Here is a 19480-nt window from a genome sequence, read left to right on the forward strand (position 1 = left end):
AGACCATCGCGTCCATCGGTCTTGCGACGAGACCCTTGAGGTAGGGTCTCGTTGGCCGCAAGCCCCAGTGAGCTTCCGGCTCTAAATAGAGCCGGAAGCTCACCACTGACATCGGGAACGCCTCCGTTTGGCCAGCCACCCCCCCCTGCCCGCCTACCAAACGGGGCGAGCTGTCAATCACCATCGACAGCTCGCCCCGTTGGTGTGAGACCCGGAGCACCTGGAGCTAGCCGGGTGAAAATAATAATAGTAGTAATAAACCGAAGTCGGAGGAACTGTCCCTTAGGTATGTTATTTTTCCAGCTTTCAAAGTGACAACTCTTATCATTTAAATATTTACTACAATCAACTTCTTTGATAAAGGCAGACATATCCAATATATTATTAAACACTTCAACCATGATGTCTAAATAATTAATGATGTGATCACTAAAAGTGCTAGTGAATTTGAGCCCAAAATCGTTCCTATTTAAATGTACGTGCATCCCCATCCCAAATGAAAAATAAATCATCTATGTACCTGCCATAAAGAACCAGGTTCGCCCCAAACTCCAGATCCCAAATGTAATGCTCCTCGAACCGTCCCATCAGGAGACTGGCGAAGCTCGGGGCAAACCTGGTTCCCATAACAGTTCCACGTGTCTGTAAATAAAATTGTGACTCCAAAGAAAAATAATTGTGCTCCAAAATAAATTTAATTGATGACAGTAAAAACTCACGTGATGTCTCCGTCACCCTGGATCTTGGGAAAGATAGTGATGGACAGCTGAGATTCCGAAGTCATGTTGTATAGTAGTATAAAGTGATTCAACATCACATGTGAGTAATATGTCTTTCCATTTAATATTCCTAATTTTCTCAAGAAAATGTCTGGTGTCTTTGATAGGGGATCTTAGAGACATCACGTGAGTTTGTAAATGTGAATCAACATACATTGATAGATTCGTGGTAAGTGACCCAACACCTGAAATTATAGGACGTCCCGGGGGTGGAGTGAGGGTTTTATGTATTTTGGGTAAATGATAATAAATTGGGATCACCGGATGTGTAATAAACAAAAATTGGCATATATCTTTAGTGATAATGTTTTCTGATAATGCCTGATCTAGCATCAGTTTAATTTCATCCTTAAATTCCTCAGTGAGATCTTTAGTTAATTTCTTATAAAAAGCAAGATTATCCACCTGTCTATCTTGGATGACAAGTCCCCCCCCCTCCCCCCTTTATCTGCTTGTTTGATCACTATGGAGTGATCCTTAGTCAGTTCGTTGAGTGCCATTCTTTCCTGTTTAGTCAAATTGTCTTTAGTTTTCACCTTATCAGCTCTCCTACAAAGATCTCTGAAATCCTCCATAGTGGCCGAATAAAAACTCTCTACATAAGGGCCTCTATGTTGTATTGGATAAAAATTGGAGGGATTTTTGAACACTTTAGTGTGTGTTGACACATAGTATAGTTTAGATGTCTCTAACTCTGTAGTATTCATATTCTCTTCAAGTAGGGATTCTAAAATTCCCAGTGAAGCATCGTCCTCAGAGTCTAGAACAATCGGGGGAACCATCGATATTTTTTTGTTTTAGTGGTTTTTTTTGCGCAAAGTACCTCTTACGGTTTAAAGTCCTAACAAATTTATTTAAATCTATAAATAAATCAAAAAGATTCATAACTGGGGCAAATTTAAGGCCCTTATTGAGTAGTCTAGTCTCATCCAATGTCAACTTTTTACTTGACAAGTTAAACACTCCCTTGTTTATCTCCATCTCAAATTCTTGTTTGGATTTTTTTTTGGCAAGGCCTCCTCTAGTTCCTCTTTCTTCCTCTCTTACTCTTTTGCCATTCCAATCTATAGTGGGGGCCCTTTCTCTTAGTATGTGAGATGTTGGGGGGTGATTTGTCCTTCTCTCCCTCTCTAAAAAATGTGGTCGTTGTTTAGTTGAAGTCCCTTCATCATTATCTATTGCGGGATCTGGTGTATCGACATGTTCGTGCTGAAGAACGCTGAATCTATTTTACCTATGTTGGTCCCAATCAGTATGATAGTTCCTATTTGATGGGAAATATCTATTTGTGGAGCCATACCCTTTTCTCCATGGTTCCCATTGGGACAAAGTTCTCGGTTTGGCCTGATGTTTATTTTTATATTTTATGGTTGATGGTGTTCTATAGCTGTACTTATTAGGAGTTCTATGAGTGGAAGGTGTCCTAAACCTTCTATTAAATGAACGGACTTGGTTATTGTCATAATCTTCCCTATCCCTATGGAGTTTCTTTTCTTTCCGTGCTATCAAGGTATTTTCAAACTCTTCTACCTTCTTATTAATAGAGACATTCTAAAGTTCTAGCTGTATGTCTTCTATTTCCTTTTGTGTCTCTGTAACTTTGGTGGTCCTATATTTAATCAGAAGTTCCATTAGTGTTTTAGAACACTGGTCAAGCGTTTTGTCCCACACCTCAGTGAAGGATTTATCGTCCTTGAAAGAAGATATCTTAAAGATCCTAAGTCCACGAGGGATTAGGTCTTTATCTAGGTATTTTTGCAGAGTTAACTGATCCCACCAATGGCGGGTTTCTGCTAAGCAGAGAGACTCCATTTATTAAAGAGTTTGTGCATCTCTGCATTTTCATTTAAAGTACCAGGAGTTGGTTCTGCAATATTATTACACATATATAATTAGTTCGTCTCTGTAGACGTTCAGATATGCATTTTAAACTAGACATTTTCCAGTAGAAGCTGCCCCAACAAACAGCCAGAAATTGGTATCACAAAAGAAAAGCACAAAATGAGGGCGTTAAACTCACAAGGATGGAGTCGAGTGATAGTAATAGCTTACTAATGACAGTACTTATTATCAGGACCCAAATAAATTAAGAGAGACCATACAAAGGTGAATGAAATAGGTCTCAGATGACTGCTGCTGCCGATAGAGGAGCTGACTCTCTTATACAACAAAAAAAAACACAGAATAGGAGCGCTATCCCTGAAGACCTTAATGATAGGGTTTGATATTATAAACTAAATCAGTGTATAATTAACACAATATACTTAATGTCCACAATGGTAAAAGCCAGATTTTACTATTTGTCTGTCTAGAGTGGATTGTTTTTGATGTTGTTTACTTTTTATATGGTTAACCACTAATATTCTCCCCAGGTCTGGTGCTTTCTTGAAGACTAAATCAGGTCGTGTTGGTAGAATTGTGTGTAGTTTCTCATCCATATGAAGTAGGGGTGAGCGGGTTCGGATTTCTGAAATCCGAACCCCCCCGAGCCCCCCCGATCCGAGTCCGATCCGAATCAGGCTCGACTTTTCCCGCCTGACTCGGATCTGAAATCGAGGCAAAACGTCATCATCCCGCCTTCCGAGTCTCGCGGGTTTTGGATCCTATATAAGGTACCCACGTCGGCGCCATTTTCTCACTCGGCTGTGGACAGTGAAGAGGGAGGGTGGGAGTTAGGGCTGTGTAGTGTAGTGTAGTGTAGTGCTGCTGTTGTCCACTACTTCAAAGTCCATAGGGGCTGGCTGTGTTGTGCTGTGCTGCTGTTGTTAATAGGGGCTGTGTCCACTACTTCAAAGTCCATAGGGGCTGGCTGGACTGTGTTGTGCAGTCAGTTCTCCATAGGGGCTGTGTCCACTCCAAAGTCCTGTGCAGTGTCCCAGTCCTAAAGGAGTGCTGCAGTGTTGTCCAGGGGGTGCTCTGTCCATCAGGGGTGCTCCCCCCAAGTGCTAAAAAAATAATATATTTTCTGTGTTTGTGAATTGTGTGCGCAGTAGCCGCACGTGCATCAACAAAGTAGTGCCAAGCGTGCGCCTGTGTCATAAGTAAAGGGCCGGCTGGCTTGACCGTTAAGGGTGCTGTAACCCCCGAAAGTACACTCCAGTCCAAACCAAAAAAAAAATTATTTTCTGTGTTTGTGAATTGTGTGCGCAGTAGCCGCACGTGCATCAACAAAGTAGTGCCAAGCGTGCGCCTGTGTCATAAGTAAAGGGCCGGCTGGCTTGACCGTTAAGGGTGCTGTAACCCCCGAAAGTACACTCCAGTCCAAACCAAAAAAAAAATTATTTTCTGTGTTTGTGAATTGTGTGCGCAGTAGCCGCACGTGCATCAACAAAGTAGTGCCAAGCGTGCGCCTGTGTCATAAGTAAAGGGCCGGCTGGTTTGACCGTTAAGGGTGCTGTAACCCCCGAAAGTACACTCCAGTCCAAACCAAAAAAAAAATTATTTTCTGTGTTTGTGAATTGTGTGCGCAGTAGCCGCACGTGCATCAACAAAGTAGTGCCAAGCGTGCGCCTGTGTCATAAGTAAAGGGCCGGCTGGCTTGACCGTTAAGGGTGCTGTAACCCCCGAAAGTACACTCCAGTCCAAACCAAAAAAAAAATTATTTTCTGTGTTTGTGAATTGTGTGCGCAGTAGCCGCACGTGCATCAACAAAGTAGTGCCAAGCGTGCGCCTGTGTCATAAGTAAAGGGCCGGCTGGCTTGACCGTTAAGGGTGCTGTAACCCCCGAAAGTACACTCCAGTCCAAACCAAAAAAAAAATTATTTTCTGTGTTTGTGAATTGTGTGCGCAGTAGCCGCACGTGCATCAACAAAGTAGTGCCAAGCGTGCGCCTGTGTCATAAGTAAAGGGCCGGCTGGTTTGACCGTTAAGGGTGCTGTAACCCCCGAAAGTACACTCCAGTCCAAACCAAAAAAAAAATTATTTTCTGTGTTTGTGAATTGTGTGCGCAGTAGCCGCACGTGCATCAACAAAGTAGTGCCAAGCGTGCGCCTGTGTCATAAGTAAAGGGCCGGCTGGCTTGACCGTTAAGGGTGCTGTAACCCCCGAAAGTACACTCCAGTCCAAACCAAAAAAAAAATTATTTTCTGTGTTTGTGAATTGTGTGCGCAGTAGCCGCACGTGCATCAACAAAGTAGTGCCAAGCGTGCGCCTGTGTCATAAGTAAAGGGCCGGCTGGCTTGACCGTTAAGGGTGCTGTAACCCCCGAAAGTACACTCCAGTCCAAACCAAAAAAAAAATTATTTTCTGTGTTTGTGAATTGTGTGCGCAGTAGCCGCACGTGCATCAACAAAGTAGTGCCAAGCGTGCGCCTGTGTCATAAGTAAAGGGCCGGCTGGCTTGACCGTTAAGGGTGCTGTAACCCCCGAAAGTACACTCCAGTCCAAACCAAAAAAAAAATTATTTTCTGTGTTTGTGAATTGTGTGCGCAGTAGCCGCACGTGCATCAACAAAGTAGTGCCAAGCGTGCGCCTGTGTCATAAGTAAAGGGCCGGCTGGCTTGACCGTTAAGGGTGCTGTAACCCCCGAAAGTACACTCCAGTCCAAACCAAAAAAAAAATTATTTTCTGTGTTTGTGAATTGTGTGCGCAGTAGCCGCACGTGCATCAACAAAGTAGTGGCAAGCGTGCGCCTGTGTCATAAGTAAAGGGCCGGCTGGCTTGACCGTTAAAGGGTGCTGTAACCCCCGAAAGTACACTCCAGTCCAAACCAAAAAAAAAATTTTCTGTGTTTGTGAATTGTGTGCGCAGTAGCCGCACGTGCATCAACAAAGTAGTGCCAAGCGTGCGCCTGTGTCATAAGTAAAGGGCCGGCTGGCTTGACCGTTAAAGGGTGCTGTAACCCCCAAAGTACACTCCAGTCCAAACCAAAAAAAAAATTATTTTCTGTGTTTGTGAATTGTGTGCGCAGTAGCCGCACGTGCATCAACAAAGTAGTGCCAAGCGTGCGCCTGTGTCATAAGTAAAGGGCCGGCTGGCTTGACCGTTAAAGGGTGCTGTAACCCCCAAAGTACACTCCAGTCCAAACCAAAAAAAAAAATATTTTCTGTGTTTAGCCGCACGTATATATCAAATCGATATAACATAAATGGAGGACCAAACTTTCTCAGATAAAAATAAAATAGAGAAAGATCAAGAACCACTTCCTCCTAGTGCTGAAGCTGCTGCCACTAGTCATGACATGGACGATAACATGCCATCAACGTCGTCTGCCAAGGCCGATGCCCAATGTCATAGTAGAGGGCACATACAATCCCAAATGGCAAAGTTCAGGAAAATGACCTTGAAAAAGACATTTAAATCAGCTGAAGAGAAACGTAAACTTGCCAATATGCCATTTACGACACGGAGTGGCAAGGAACGGCTAAGGTCGATCCCTAGTATGTTCATGACTAGTGGTTCAGCTTCACATGACGATGGAAGCCCTCCTCCCACTAAAAAAATCAAAAGAGTTAAGCTGGCAAAAGCACAGCGAAGAACTGTGCTTTCTAAGAAGATATCACAAATCCCCAAGGAGAGTCCAAGTGTGGTGGTGGTTGCGATGCCTGACCTTCCCAGCACTGGACGGGAAGAGGTGGCTCTTTCCACCATTTGCACGCCCCCTGCAAGTGCTGAAAGGAGCACCCACAGTCCACTTGCTGATATGCAAATTGAAGATGTCACTGTTGAAGTACAACAGGATGAGGATACTGGTGTAGCTGGCGCTGAGGAGGAAGTTGGCGAGGAGGATTCTGATGGTGATGTGGTTTGTTTAAATCAGGCTCCGGGGGAGACAGTTGTTGTCCGTGGGATGAAAAAGCCCATCACGGTCATGCCTGGGCAGAAGACCAAACATTCCACCTCTTTGGTCTGGCAATATTTCTATCCAAATCCGGACAACAACTGTCTTGCCATATGTACCATATGTAAAGGTGAAATAAGTAGGGGTAGGGACGTCAACCACCTAGGAACATCCTCCCTTATACGGCACCTGCAGCGCGTTCATAAAAAGTTACTGTCAAGTTCAGAAACTTTGGCTAAGACCGTAAGCAGTCCAGGGACACCTAAATCCCGTTGTCCTGTTGTATCCAAGCGCCTGCAAACCACACCGTCAACTCCCTCCTCGTCAATTTCCTCCTTAGTCAGGATCGGAAGTAGTCCTGCAGGCCATGTCACTGGCATGACTGACTCTCCTATCCGGGATTCCTCTGGAGGATCCTGCATTGCTACGCCTACTGCTGCCGCTGCTGCTGTTGCTGCTGCTGGGAGTCGTTCATCATCCCAGAGAGGAAGTAGGAACACCACTACTTTTACTAAACAATTGACCCTCCAACAGTCCTTAGCGAGGAGGATGAAGTACGACAGCAGTCATCCTGAAGCAAAACGTATAACTGAGGCCTTGACTGCTATGTTGGTGTTAGACGTGCGTCCGGTATCCGCCATTAGTGCAGTGGGATTTAGACAATTGATGGAGGTAGTGTGTCCCCGGTTCCAAATCCCGTCTAGATTCCACTTCACTAGGCAGGCGATACCGAGACTGTACAGAAACGTCAGAAAAAGTGTCCTCAGTGTCCTGAAAAATGCCGTTGTACACAATGTCCACTTAACCACGGACATGTGGACAAGTGGAACAGGGCAGACTAAGGACTATATGACTGTGACAGCCCACTGGGTAGATGTATCACCTTACGCAGCAACAGCAGCAGCGTCACCAGTAGCAGCATCTCAGAAATGCCAGCTCGTTACAAGGCAGGCTACGCTGTGTATCACCGGTTTCAGTAAGAGGCACACCGCCGACAACCTGTTAGAGAAACTGAGGGAAATCATCGCCCAGTGGCTTACCCCACTTAGACTCTCCTGGGGATTTGTGATATCTGACAACGCCACCAATATTGTGCGGGCATTACATCTGGGCAAATTCCAGCACGTCCCATGTTTTGCTCACACAATAAACTTGGTGGTGCAGAATTTTCTGAAAAGCGACAGGGGCGTGCAGGAGACGCTTTGGGTGGCCCGAAAAATTTCTGGCCACTTTCGCCATTCAGCGACTGCGTGCCGAAGACTGGAGCGCCAGCAAACACTCTTGAACCTGCCCCGCCATCACCTGAAGCAAGAGGTTGTGACGCGGTGGAACTCAACCCTCTATATGCTTCAGAGGATGGAGGAGCAGCAAAAGGCCATACAAGCCTATACATCCACCTATGACATAGGCAAAGGAGGGGGTATGCACCTGACTCAAGCGCAGTGGAGAATGATTTCCGTGTTGTGCAAGGTTCTCCAGCCCTTCGAACTTGCCACACGTGAAGTCAGTTCAGACACTGCCAGCTTGAGTCAGGTCATTCCCCTCATCAGGCTTTTGCAGAAGCAGCTGGAGAAAGTGAAGGAGGAGCTAAGACGGAGCGATTCCGCTCGGCATGTGGGACTTGTGGATGAAGCCCTTCATTCGCTTTGCCAGGATTCCAGGGTGGTCAATCTGTTGAAATCAGACCACTACGTTTTGGCCACCATGCTCGATCCTAGGTTTAAAGCCTATGTGGTGTCTCTCTTTCCGGCCGACACAAGCCTGCAGAGGTGCAAAGACCTGCTGGTGAACACACTGTCAGCTGAAGCGGAACGTGACACGTCAACGGCTCCTTCTTCATTTTCTCCTGCAACTGGGGCTGCCAGGAAAAAACTTAGGTATCCTAAGCAACCCGCTGGCGGTGATGCAGGGCAGGCAGGACCAAGTTTGGACATCTGGTCCGGACTGAAGGACCTGGCAACAATTTCTGACATGTCTACTGTCACTGCATATGATACTGTCACCATTGACAAAATGGTGGAGGATTACATCGGTGACAGCATCCAAGTAGGCATGGCAGACAGTCCATACCTGTACTGGCAGGAAAAAGAGGCAATTTGGAGGCCCCTGTACAAACTGGCTCTATTTTACCTGAGTTGCCCCCCCTCCAGTGTGTACTCCGAAAGAGTGTTTAGTGCAGCCGGGAACCTTGTCAGCGAAAGGCGTAGGAGGTTGCTTCCACAGAATGTGGAGAAGATGATGTTCATCAAAATGAATTATCAGCTCTTCCAGGGAGACCAGCCTCCAGAAGGTACAGAGGGACCTGTGGTGGTGGATTCAAGTGGGGACGAGTTAATACTTTGTGAGGATGAGGATGTACACACTGAAGAGGGTGAGGAATCGGTGGATGAGGAGGATGAGGATGACATCTTGCCTCCATAGAGCCAGTTTGTGCAGGGACACATTAATTGCCAGCTTGTTTTGTGGGGGCCCAAACGAACCAATCATTTCAGCCACAGTTGTGTGGCAGACCCTGGCGCTGAAATGATTGGTTTGTTAAAGTGTGCATGTCCTGTTTATACAACATAAGGGTGGGTGGGAGAGCCCAAGGACAATTCCATCTTGCACCTCTTTTTTTTCTTTGCATTATGTACAGTTTGGGGCCTAGTTTTTCAAACTGCCATCCTGTCTGCCACTGCAGTTTCACGCCTAGATGGGTCACGTGTTTGTGCCGCCCACTCGTGTCGCTTAGCATAGTCATCCAGCTACCTCGGTGCAACGTTTTGGACATAAAAACACTATTGTGAGGTGTGAGGTGTTCAGAATAGACTGGAAATGAGTGGAAATTAAGGTTATTGAGGTTAATAATAGCATAGGAGCAGAAAAACCTACAAATTCTGTGATTTTAGCTGTTTTTATGCTTTTTTAAAAAAAAATACAGGTCCAAAACACAAAACCCAGAACCCAAAACACGGAAGGGTGGTTTTGGCAAAACCAATCCAGATCCAAAACACGAAGAAAGATCCAGATCCAAAACCAAAACACAAAACACGAAAAGTGGCCGGTGCACACCCCTAATATGAAGTAAAGGCCAGTGTTTTTGTAGGATTTTCTTAACTTGATCGGCCGATTTTGTGTAATTGGTTACAAAAAGGACCTTGTCTCTATATGTAGTTTTTTATCTTTATATTCTAGAAGGGGGGCTCGTGGGTTTTCAAGTGACTTGTTGAATGCCTTTTCCACCTTCTCCATATTATAATTTGTGTCCCTAAAAAGTTGTTTTAGATCATTGCCTTCAACGACAAAATCCTCTAAATCCTGATTCGTGTAAACTGACTGAGGGATACACTGTTTAACCAGCTCGGATGATGGTTACTATCGGCTCTGATGTAGCTATTAACGTCTACTTTTTTATAGTGTGTTTTTGTATGTATCTCGGTCTCATGGATGAAAATGTCAAGATCCAGGAATTGCACGTGCTCTTTACTGTATTGTGTAGTGAACACTAAATTGCAATCGTTGTCATTTATGTGTTCCAAAAAGGTTTGTAGTTATGCTTCGCTACCTTGCCATATAAAGAGCACGTCATCTATGTAATGTCTCCAGAGACCTTAAAAACTTCACAAGAAGACTCAGCCTTAAAAAGTATTTCATGGACGAAAAAATAGAGACAGTGCCACAAATCAATACGGATGATTACAAACATACAACTTTGAAACCCTAATCCCAGTTTAATCCCACATATCTAAAAGGACATTATGTACACACCTTTGAAAAGGCTGTGATGAACGACATTGACAAATTCCAAACAGAACAGACACATATCAGGACTAGTCTGACCAAAGCAGAAAGAACAGCACTTAATAGTCTGAAAGACGATGACAATCTGGTTATCAAGCCTGCAGATGGGGGGGGGGGGGGGGATTGTGGTGCTTGACAAGGATGACTTCATATAGGAGGCCACCTGAATTCTGGGGGATACCAGAACATATATCAAACTGAGGGCGGATCTGACCAAACAATATCAGGAATATACACAAATTCTTAATTAAATCACCTTTAGACACACCCCAGCAGATAGTACTGCAGGGGTCTCAAGACTTATGGGCATCATTTATGTAAGAAATTATAGACACTAAATTACTAATGAAGACCACCCAGAACAATATCATACTAGAAGTCGATAAGAACACCAAACCAGATAGGCTGCATTAAAAGCATGTGTTTATCAATTAGACCACAAGATATGCCCAATATAGGATCACACTACACCTACAATTAATACCCACCTTCTAGCTAAAATATAAATTGGGAAATGAATGTAACCTAAAAAATTCAGTATTAGGTTACATATTTTACTATGTTCATTACCAAGGCTGATATTATGTAAGAACTTTCCCCGTTAATAGCGAACGATTAGAGCACAACAGAGGTCCAGAAAAAGTTGACACTAAGGGCCTCATTGAGAGCCGTACGCTCTGAGCAGAGCGCACGCTCTGAATGAGGGCCGGCCTCCATAACTATGGAGCGTCCTCCTGGACGCTCGTATAGCTGTGGGTCACCACCCACAGCCTATACGAGCGTGCAGTTTGATGGCCGCGATGGTCTTGACCATCGAAACAGCGAGCCGGAGCCTGCGGTTGAGGTTTTCAACCGCAAGCCCCGGAGTGATTTTGGCTCTATCAGAGCCAAAATCACTCCCACTGACATCACTAGTGATGTCAGTGGGCCGGCTTCTGACGGTAGGCGTTCCCGTGGGTACGCCCCCGTCAGGGAGGCACGCCCACCAAAGGGGGCATGCTGTCAATCAACATCGACAGCACGCCCCCTTTGATCAGACACAACGAGCGAAGGAAAGTCCTTCGCTCGTCGCGTCTGGCGCATGCGCGCGACGGAGCTCCCGCCGTCGTGCGCATGCGCAGAGCACACCATCGACCCACTTGCGAGCGGACAGCCGCTTGCAAGTGGGTCTGAATCAGGCCCTAAATCCAATGCAAAAAAATCACACCTAAAATGGCCGCCCGCATGGCGGGGACATAATCTCCACCAATATAACAGTGGAGAATAGGACAACAGATACGCTTCAGCGTTATACATGGGCATTGTCTTAAGCCACATTATGTCTGCGCATAGACCACAGAGCATGCGCATGACAGTCTCAACATCAGGTGGCAATGATTAATCATAGACAGATCACGCTCTAGCTGGTGACGCGGAGCGCGCAAACACACCGGAAAACCAAAGTAACGAATCGGAGAACAAATGGACTAATTTCATAAGGTATTTAAACCCAAAATTGGGACCAGCATTTCACCTACACTTGAAAAAGTCCCCACATGGGATGAAACGCGTTGGGGCATTACCATATCTGAGAAACGTGATTTTAGATTTTATATATTATCCTCAGACCATATATGTATGTATGATCTGTATGTTTATATTGTATTCTCTCTGACAGCCATATTTGCCGCAGCCAGGCATGAGTGCAGAGTAATACATGCTTTAACCCTTCCATACACATAGTGTTCTGTTAAGGTATTAAGTCTTATATGATACTTACCCTCTGCACTATAGTGTCCATCAGCACCTGATACTGCAGATTGTCTTTGTGAATTATTGAGGTGGAGTGGCAGTTATTGAGGTGGAGTGGCAGTTATTGAGGTGGAGTGGCAGTTATTAAGGTAGAGTGGCAGTTTCCTGGTACAGAAACCATTTGGAGAAGGGAGAACACATCTTTACCACGTTATCATATGCCAGGAACTTTTACATCATTCCGCATAATCTCATATTGCATACAGATGAACATACTGCCTACAGTTTTAGCATACCAGCATTTATCACCAGGACCGAAGTTATAAGAACACCCACCCTACAGTAACCTATAGGTGGTTCACACCAGGACTGTGATATTTAGACATTTAAGTCAAGAACACGGTTTACGATCTACAAATTACGAAGTATTCGTTTATTTGTCGACATATGTCTCTATACCATTTACAATACATCAGGAGCATATAGTATAGATCACCACCACATAATGATAAAATAGGACCCCAGAGCGCGGACACCATACTATAAATTTTATACTAGAGACTCCGCCATGCTCTCCCATTGGAACACTGCCAAGGTACCAGATATCCGGGACCTGGATTACAGAGCTGAGCTTGTCCTCCCTGCGCACTTCCGGAATCGCGCCTACTCTCTGCTCTTAGGAGACTTTGCACTAAGTAGGATAGCAGCTAGGATTGGTTTAGCCTGATTTGTAGCCTAAATAAATTAGGAAGGGGACACAGATTGTCTTTGTTATATTTTTAATCCATATTCTATATTATTATAATCTCATTTTTAATGCAGTAATGAGACTAATCGTCCTCAAAAAATGTTCTTTTGCTCCGGGTCGGCTCTGTCAGCCCCGACATTGGCTGCCTGTATTTTACCAAATTTACTATAAATGCTTCTACTAACATACACGACCCTCAGCAAGACTACATACACCAACATACATCTCTTCTATTGTATCCTAGTATCTCCCAACTCCACCCCTGGGCTCAGCCCAAGCCCCCCGCCCCTCAACCACACTCATCACCTGCTCCCATTTCCGCTTACAGGACTTTGGCCCTGATTCAGAGCCGGACGCTCTGACCAGAGCGCTCGCTCTGAATCAGGGCCCTCCTCCATAAATATGGAGCGTCCTCCTGGACGCTCGTATAGCTGTGGGTCACCACCCACAGCATATACGAGCGTGCAGGATGATGGTCGCGATGGTCTTGACCATCGCCACTGCGAGCAGAAGCCTGCGGTTGAGTTTCTCAACCGCAAGGCCAGGAGTGATTTTGGCTCTATCAGAGCCAAAATCACTCCCACTGACATCACTAGTGATGTCAGTGGGGCCGGCTTCTGACGGTAGGCGTTCCCTTGGGAACACCTCCGTCTGGGAGGCACGCCCCCGGCACGCCCACCAAAGGGGGCGTGCTGTCAATCAACATCGACAGCACGCCCCCTCCGTCATGTGCATGCGCAGTGCAGACCATCGACCCACTTGCGAGCGGACAGCCGCTCGCGAGTGGGTCTGAATCAGGCCCTTTATCCGGGCTGAGGGCCCGATTCAGACCCGCTCGCTAGATGCGTTCGCACGCAGCAAAAGTATGCAAATCCTGCGATCGCACAGCAAGGCATTAGCACGCCCACTATGTCTTGGCGTGCGATCGCGGTGTGTATGTAGATGCCCACCAGCCTGTCTTAAGACGCCCACTTTCCCTTCGTAATACACGTCACCTCAGGGAAGTGTATGCATCAATCGGTAACATCGAGAACCATCGGACCCATACGCAGCACTTGTGGCTGACCATACCCTACCGCAAGCACTGCGAGCACTTCAGTGTGTAATACAACCAAGTGACATGTACTATGACGCTGCGTCTTACTTATGCACGCCTCTGAAACGGCGTTAAGACGCTCAGGCACACCTGCGTTCGCACCGCCACATCCCTGTTTCCTTCGACCAACCCGTCACCACCCACAAACGCCTCGTCCTGTCACTCAAGCTATCGAGGCGTCTATGCACAAGGGGCACTTCGCGATCGCATGGACTGGTTCGCGCACGCGCCGAATGCAAACATCGGCAGGCTACGTGCGAACGCGTCTTAGTGAGCGAGTCTGAATCGAGCTCTGAGCCCACTCTGTGGAATTCCCTCCCTTGCACAACGAGACTTCCCGCAGTCTCCACACCTGTATTATACATTTATTGTGTGATGTGCCAATGTATTACGTAGCCCTGTACATTGTGGGGATTGGGATACAAATTACATACATAGACATAAACATGGAGGTACAGATGGCCCTGCCCAGAGGAGCTGACAATCTAAGAGGTTAGGGAAAGTGTGGGGACAATGGTCCTCATTCAGACCCGGTCGCAAGCGATGAGCGCTCGCAACCGGGTCGATGTTTAGGCCCTGCGCACGCGCAGCGGCCACACTGCGCGTGCGCAAGCCTCGGAGCAAGAGAGAAACTCTCTCACTTCCGGAGATCACTACAAAAGGGCCGGCTGTCGATGTTGATCGACAGCTCGGCCTGTTTTGTAGGCGGGGCGAGGGGGTGGTTTCACAAATGGAGGCGTTCCTTAAGGAATGCCTGCCGTTTTGTGGGCGGCCGCACTGACATCAGCAGTGATGTCAGTGGGGAGCTTCCTGCTCGATCAGAGCAGGAAGCTCCCTGGGGCTTGCGCTTGCCGAGACCCAACCTTAGGGTCTCGTCGCAAGTCCCGATGGTCGCGATGGTCTTGACCATCACGACCATCAACCTCGTCGGTCGCTAAAGCTGTGGGTGGTAACCCACAGCTTTATCTAACGATCAGGAGGCCACACTTAAAAATAGAAGCGGCCGCCTTCATTCAGAACGAGCGCTCGCTTCTTGCGACCGCCTCTGAATGAGGACCAATGTGTGGATTTTAATGCAGCAGCCATTGGTGACTGGCATTTCTGTCTGGCATGGGGAGAGACAGATGATGATGTGTGTTTGATTTTTAATTTTTTTTTATATATATATATATATATATATATATATATATATTTCTGGGAGGGGTCTAGAAGTGCAAAACAGCCCCTCGGCAGTGGTGTGTGAGGTCTGTAGTGTGGAAGACAATAGGTGCACAGTACAAGTGATATTTGTGGCAGGGCCAGAAATTATCCTGTACTTACTGCATGCCATGAGAATGGCCCATAAATACTATTTACCAGACAAAGCTACATGTCGTTATGTATACAGTAGTGAATGGCATATATGCTGAAATCGCACACAAACACACAATATATATGACACCATAAACACTAGATACAGAGCTCGGCAGCGCTACCTGCAGACCAGAAGCAGTACTGCATACAGAATATATCATTAATATCATTATTTACAGGGCGCCACAGATTCTGTAGCGACAACGTTACCTATATGACATAGATGAATGCAATAAACATAACACATACATGGAAAGTCAGGAGCCAGCAATAACAGTCAGTACGGAGACCTGTAAAAATTTCTTGCGTGTAAGTGAACAAACAGTGGGAGATTCAGTATAAGGTGTCAGGTATGTACGAGGTGGACAAACATGAGATATAGGATAGAGAAGAGTACCGTGCCTGTGTCATGTTATGTGCGACCTTTGGGTATACGACTGACTGACTGCACGCAACGTAGCAATGACCTGGTGTTTTGTTCTAACCTTTTCCATTCGCTACAGACCAGTGATGTCACTTTGTGCCTCTGGTGAATGGACGGCAGCGTGGAGTCTCTCAGTGAGTGGATTAATAATAACCCGTCCGGTCTGTCTGGTTGGTTTTTCATTTCATTCTGTTATATCATCGCTGATTGTGAAAACGTATCTCAGGAATGGAAATGCAATATTATTTACTGAGCCAGGACGCAGAAACAACACTAGGGAGAAATGTCTCCTGGGAGGGGATACATTCAGTATCCCAGCACACGGGATTCTGGCGGTCAGAATACCACCACTGGGAATCCCGACATCTGTCAGAATCCCGGTGCCTGCATCCCGACGGCCAGAATCCCGACAGTAAGTAGTGGGGTTAGAGTTGGAGGTTAGTGCTGAACCCCCTCCCCCTAGTGCCTATCCTTCCCCCTAGTGCCTATCCCTCCCCCCTAGTGCCTATCCCTCCCCCCTAGTGCCTATCCCTCCCCCTAGTGCCTAACCCTCCCCCTAGTGCCTAACCCTCCCCCCTAGTGCCTAACCCCCCTAGTGCCTAACCCTCCCCCCTAGTGCCTAACCCTCCCCCTAGTGCCTATCCCTTCCCCCTAGTGCCTATCCCTTCCCTAGTGCCTATCCCTTCCCCCTAGTGCCTATCCCTTCCCCCTAGTGCCTAACCCTCCCCTAGTGCCTATCCCTTCCCCCTAGTGCCTATCCCTCCCCCCTAGTGCCTATCCCTCCCCCCTAGTGCCTAACCCTCCCCTAGTGCCTATCCCTTCCCCCTAGTGCCTAACCCTCCCCCCTAGTGCCTAACTCTCCCCTAGTGCCTATCCCCTCCCCCTAGTGCCTATCCCTCCCCCCTAGTGCCTATGCCTCCCCCCTAGTGCCTATCCCTCCCCCCTAGTGCCTAACCCTCCCCCCAGTGCCTAACCCTCCCCCCTAGTGCCTATCCATCCCCCCTAGTGCCTATCCCTCCCCCCTAGTGCCTAAGGCGGGAGGGTTAGGTTTAGGGTGCGGGGTTGGGGAGGTTAGGTTTAGGCACCCGGGGAGGGGCGTTAGGATACCTACTGGCAGGTGTTTCTATCCTAACCCTGTCGGGACCGCCGGAATCTCGTATCCATCCCCCCAGGAGTCAGGCGATGGCAGGAATTGCTTCAGTCTGATATTCATCCCTAATACGTTATCTAGATGATACTCGTTTATGTGTCACTACGGGTTGGACCTGTCTTGTCCTGAATGATATCATTGTCCTTAGTGCCTATTCTGTATGTATGAGCAATTGCTCAGCGCCAACTCCATGTGATCCATGTGATTCTCAGTATATCTTCTGTCTATATGATATAAGGATGGCACTATTCAACTTCTCTTATTCTAACTGATTGATGTGATACTGATTATCTGCCGTTCTGCATATATGGACAAGGCACAGTACTACTACTCGTGTTCCGGGCATTGTAATTCTCTATATACGGATGGATGATAACTTAGGGCCTGATTCACTACGGAAAACAACTGCGAATGCAATAGCGATTACGCACGTTGTTCAACTGCGATAGTATGCTAATCCATTGCGATCGCTCTTTGGCTGCTGCACTACATGAGAACGCCTCCCTTACCTTACACATATCTGTAATGTTTAGCAAGACTGCAAAACCATCGGTAACATCGCAGCCTCACGCACACTTGCACAGGCTCTGACCTTACTCAGGGATTACTAACTTCCACGCACGCTATCAGGCCTCAGGCTGCATACGGCATCGCAGTGGATAATTTATGTACGCCCCTGCAACGGCGTTCAAACGTTTGACCGACGACCACCCCCCCCCCCGGTCACCACCCCCAAACGGCACTTTCTGTCAATCACTCTGCGATGGGTCTGTGTAGTCACCGTGATTGCAGTCCCGATCGTAGTGGCTGGATCGCGCACGCACACTACGATGCATGCACAGTACGCAACAATCGGCTGATTGCGTGCATATTATTAGCAAGTGCGTTCCTTGCTGAATCAGGCCCTTAGTCCGCTGCTCTGGAAATGTGTACTTGGTGTTTTTATTCTGTATATATGACCAATGACATAGTACAGTGTTTATTTTATATGCGCTAATTCTCCGTCTGTGTGGATAGTCCAATAAATTTAGATACATTTACAAAACTGATTTTGGTATTAAAATCGTTATTATTCAGCTTTATTTTTTAGTCGTATTTAGCTACAACAGTTTTTGTTAGTCTGATCCGGCCCCGGAGCAAGCGTTAAAATTATGACGTCAAGAGACCATAATGGCGACATTTACAGCGAGTACAGAGATATGTCACAGACTTAGAACAGGTAGAAGGTGCGTCACTGGGCACAGCAGCAGGAGGTCGCCATATAAGAGCTGCTCCGGGACCCTGGGGGTAATTGTCCCCCTGATATGGTGGATGTGTGATATTTTCTTGTTCCAGCTCCTTCATGTTATATCTCATGTTCAGAAAAATAAAATACTAGTTACATTTTTACACAGAATAATACATGTACACAATCCACATTTCAGGCACAGCAGGAAAGTGGTCCTAATTGAGAGTGTCAGAAAAAACTGACATTTGGAAATTTAGGTTACTTCCAAATCCCCATTTTTTATGTTTTTGCCAACTGGTGTATCTCTGTAACTGTATATATGTATCTGTGTAACTGTAGTTATGTGTCTGTAACAATATATATGTCTGAGTTACTGTATATATGTATCACTGTAACTATATGTGTCTGTAACTTAATACATATGTCTGTGTAACTATATATGTTCTATGTACCTATATATGTCTTTGTAACTGTATATATCTGTCCGTGTATAAGTTTCCATGTCACTATGTATATTATAAGGGCACAGTCCTGCCCTTATAATAAGGCTGAATTTAAAAATTTTTTTAAATGTATTTGGAAATTAGGGTGTGCAGACCAACCCCCCCCCCCCATGAAAGATACATTTCTGAATGTACATTATTACGGCATCGTTGATCCTGGATGAAATGCTCGGTGCATTCTTTAGTATATAAGTTAAAATAAATGAACAGTATTTGTGGAGTGAAAGGCAAAGTGCTACAGTACATCCTCCAATTTTAGCCTCGGCAGACTGGTATGAGGTCGATGTTAATGTGACGAGCAGGAAACAATTACAGTATAGTAATATTACTATGATTTTATACATAAAGAAACACTACACCACGACATTACATTTTTCCACATATGACACATGAATGCGAAATGCACTGCCCAGTTTTAACCTGACAGCCATCTGCAGATTTATTTAAAAAAATTAATAAGATTGTAGTGTTCATTCTAGCACCCTGCACCTGTCACAATCCCTGCAGTTCCTCTTTCCTACATAGGGTGCCACTCTCTGCTTTGGTGCTTCTACCTCACTCTGGTCTGTATCTCAAAAGTTTGTTGCTTCAGATGAGTGTGCTAGAAACACTGGAGCAGAAAGCGACACCCCAGGCAGGAAAGAGGAACTGCACAGGTTGTGACAGGTGCAGGGTGCTAGAATGAACACTACACAGTGCATCCCCCTTCCCCTTGCAGACAGCTGGCGCTCTGTCCTCGCCATCAGGAGTGTACCATTGCGGGATATAGCACAGACCAAGTAACTGTGTTGTCACTGACTCCACCCCTGTGTATGAATCCTACAACCTATACACTGTATATTTATGGAAATCAAGGGCACAGCCTGCCAGGCACTCTGTGTCTACTCAGTCAGATAAGCTTCTCCTTCCC

Source organism: Taudactylus pleione, unplaced genomic scaffold (genome assembly GCF_031769625.1).
Source record: "Taudactylus pleione unplaced genomic scaffold, aTauple2 ptg000407l, whole genome shotgun sequence".
NCBI lineage: Eukaryota > Metazoa > Chordata > Amphibia > Anura > Myobatrachidae > Taudactylus > Taudactylus pleione.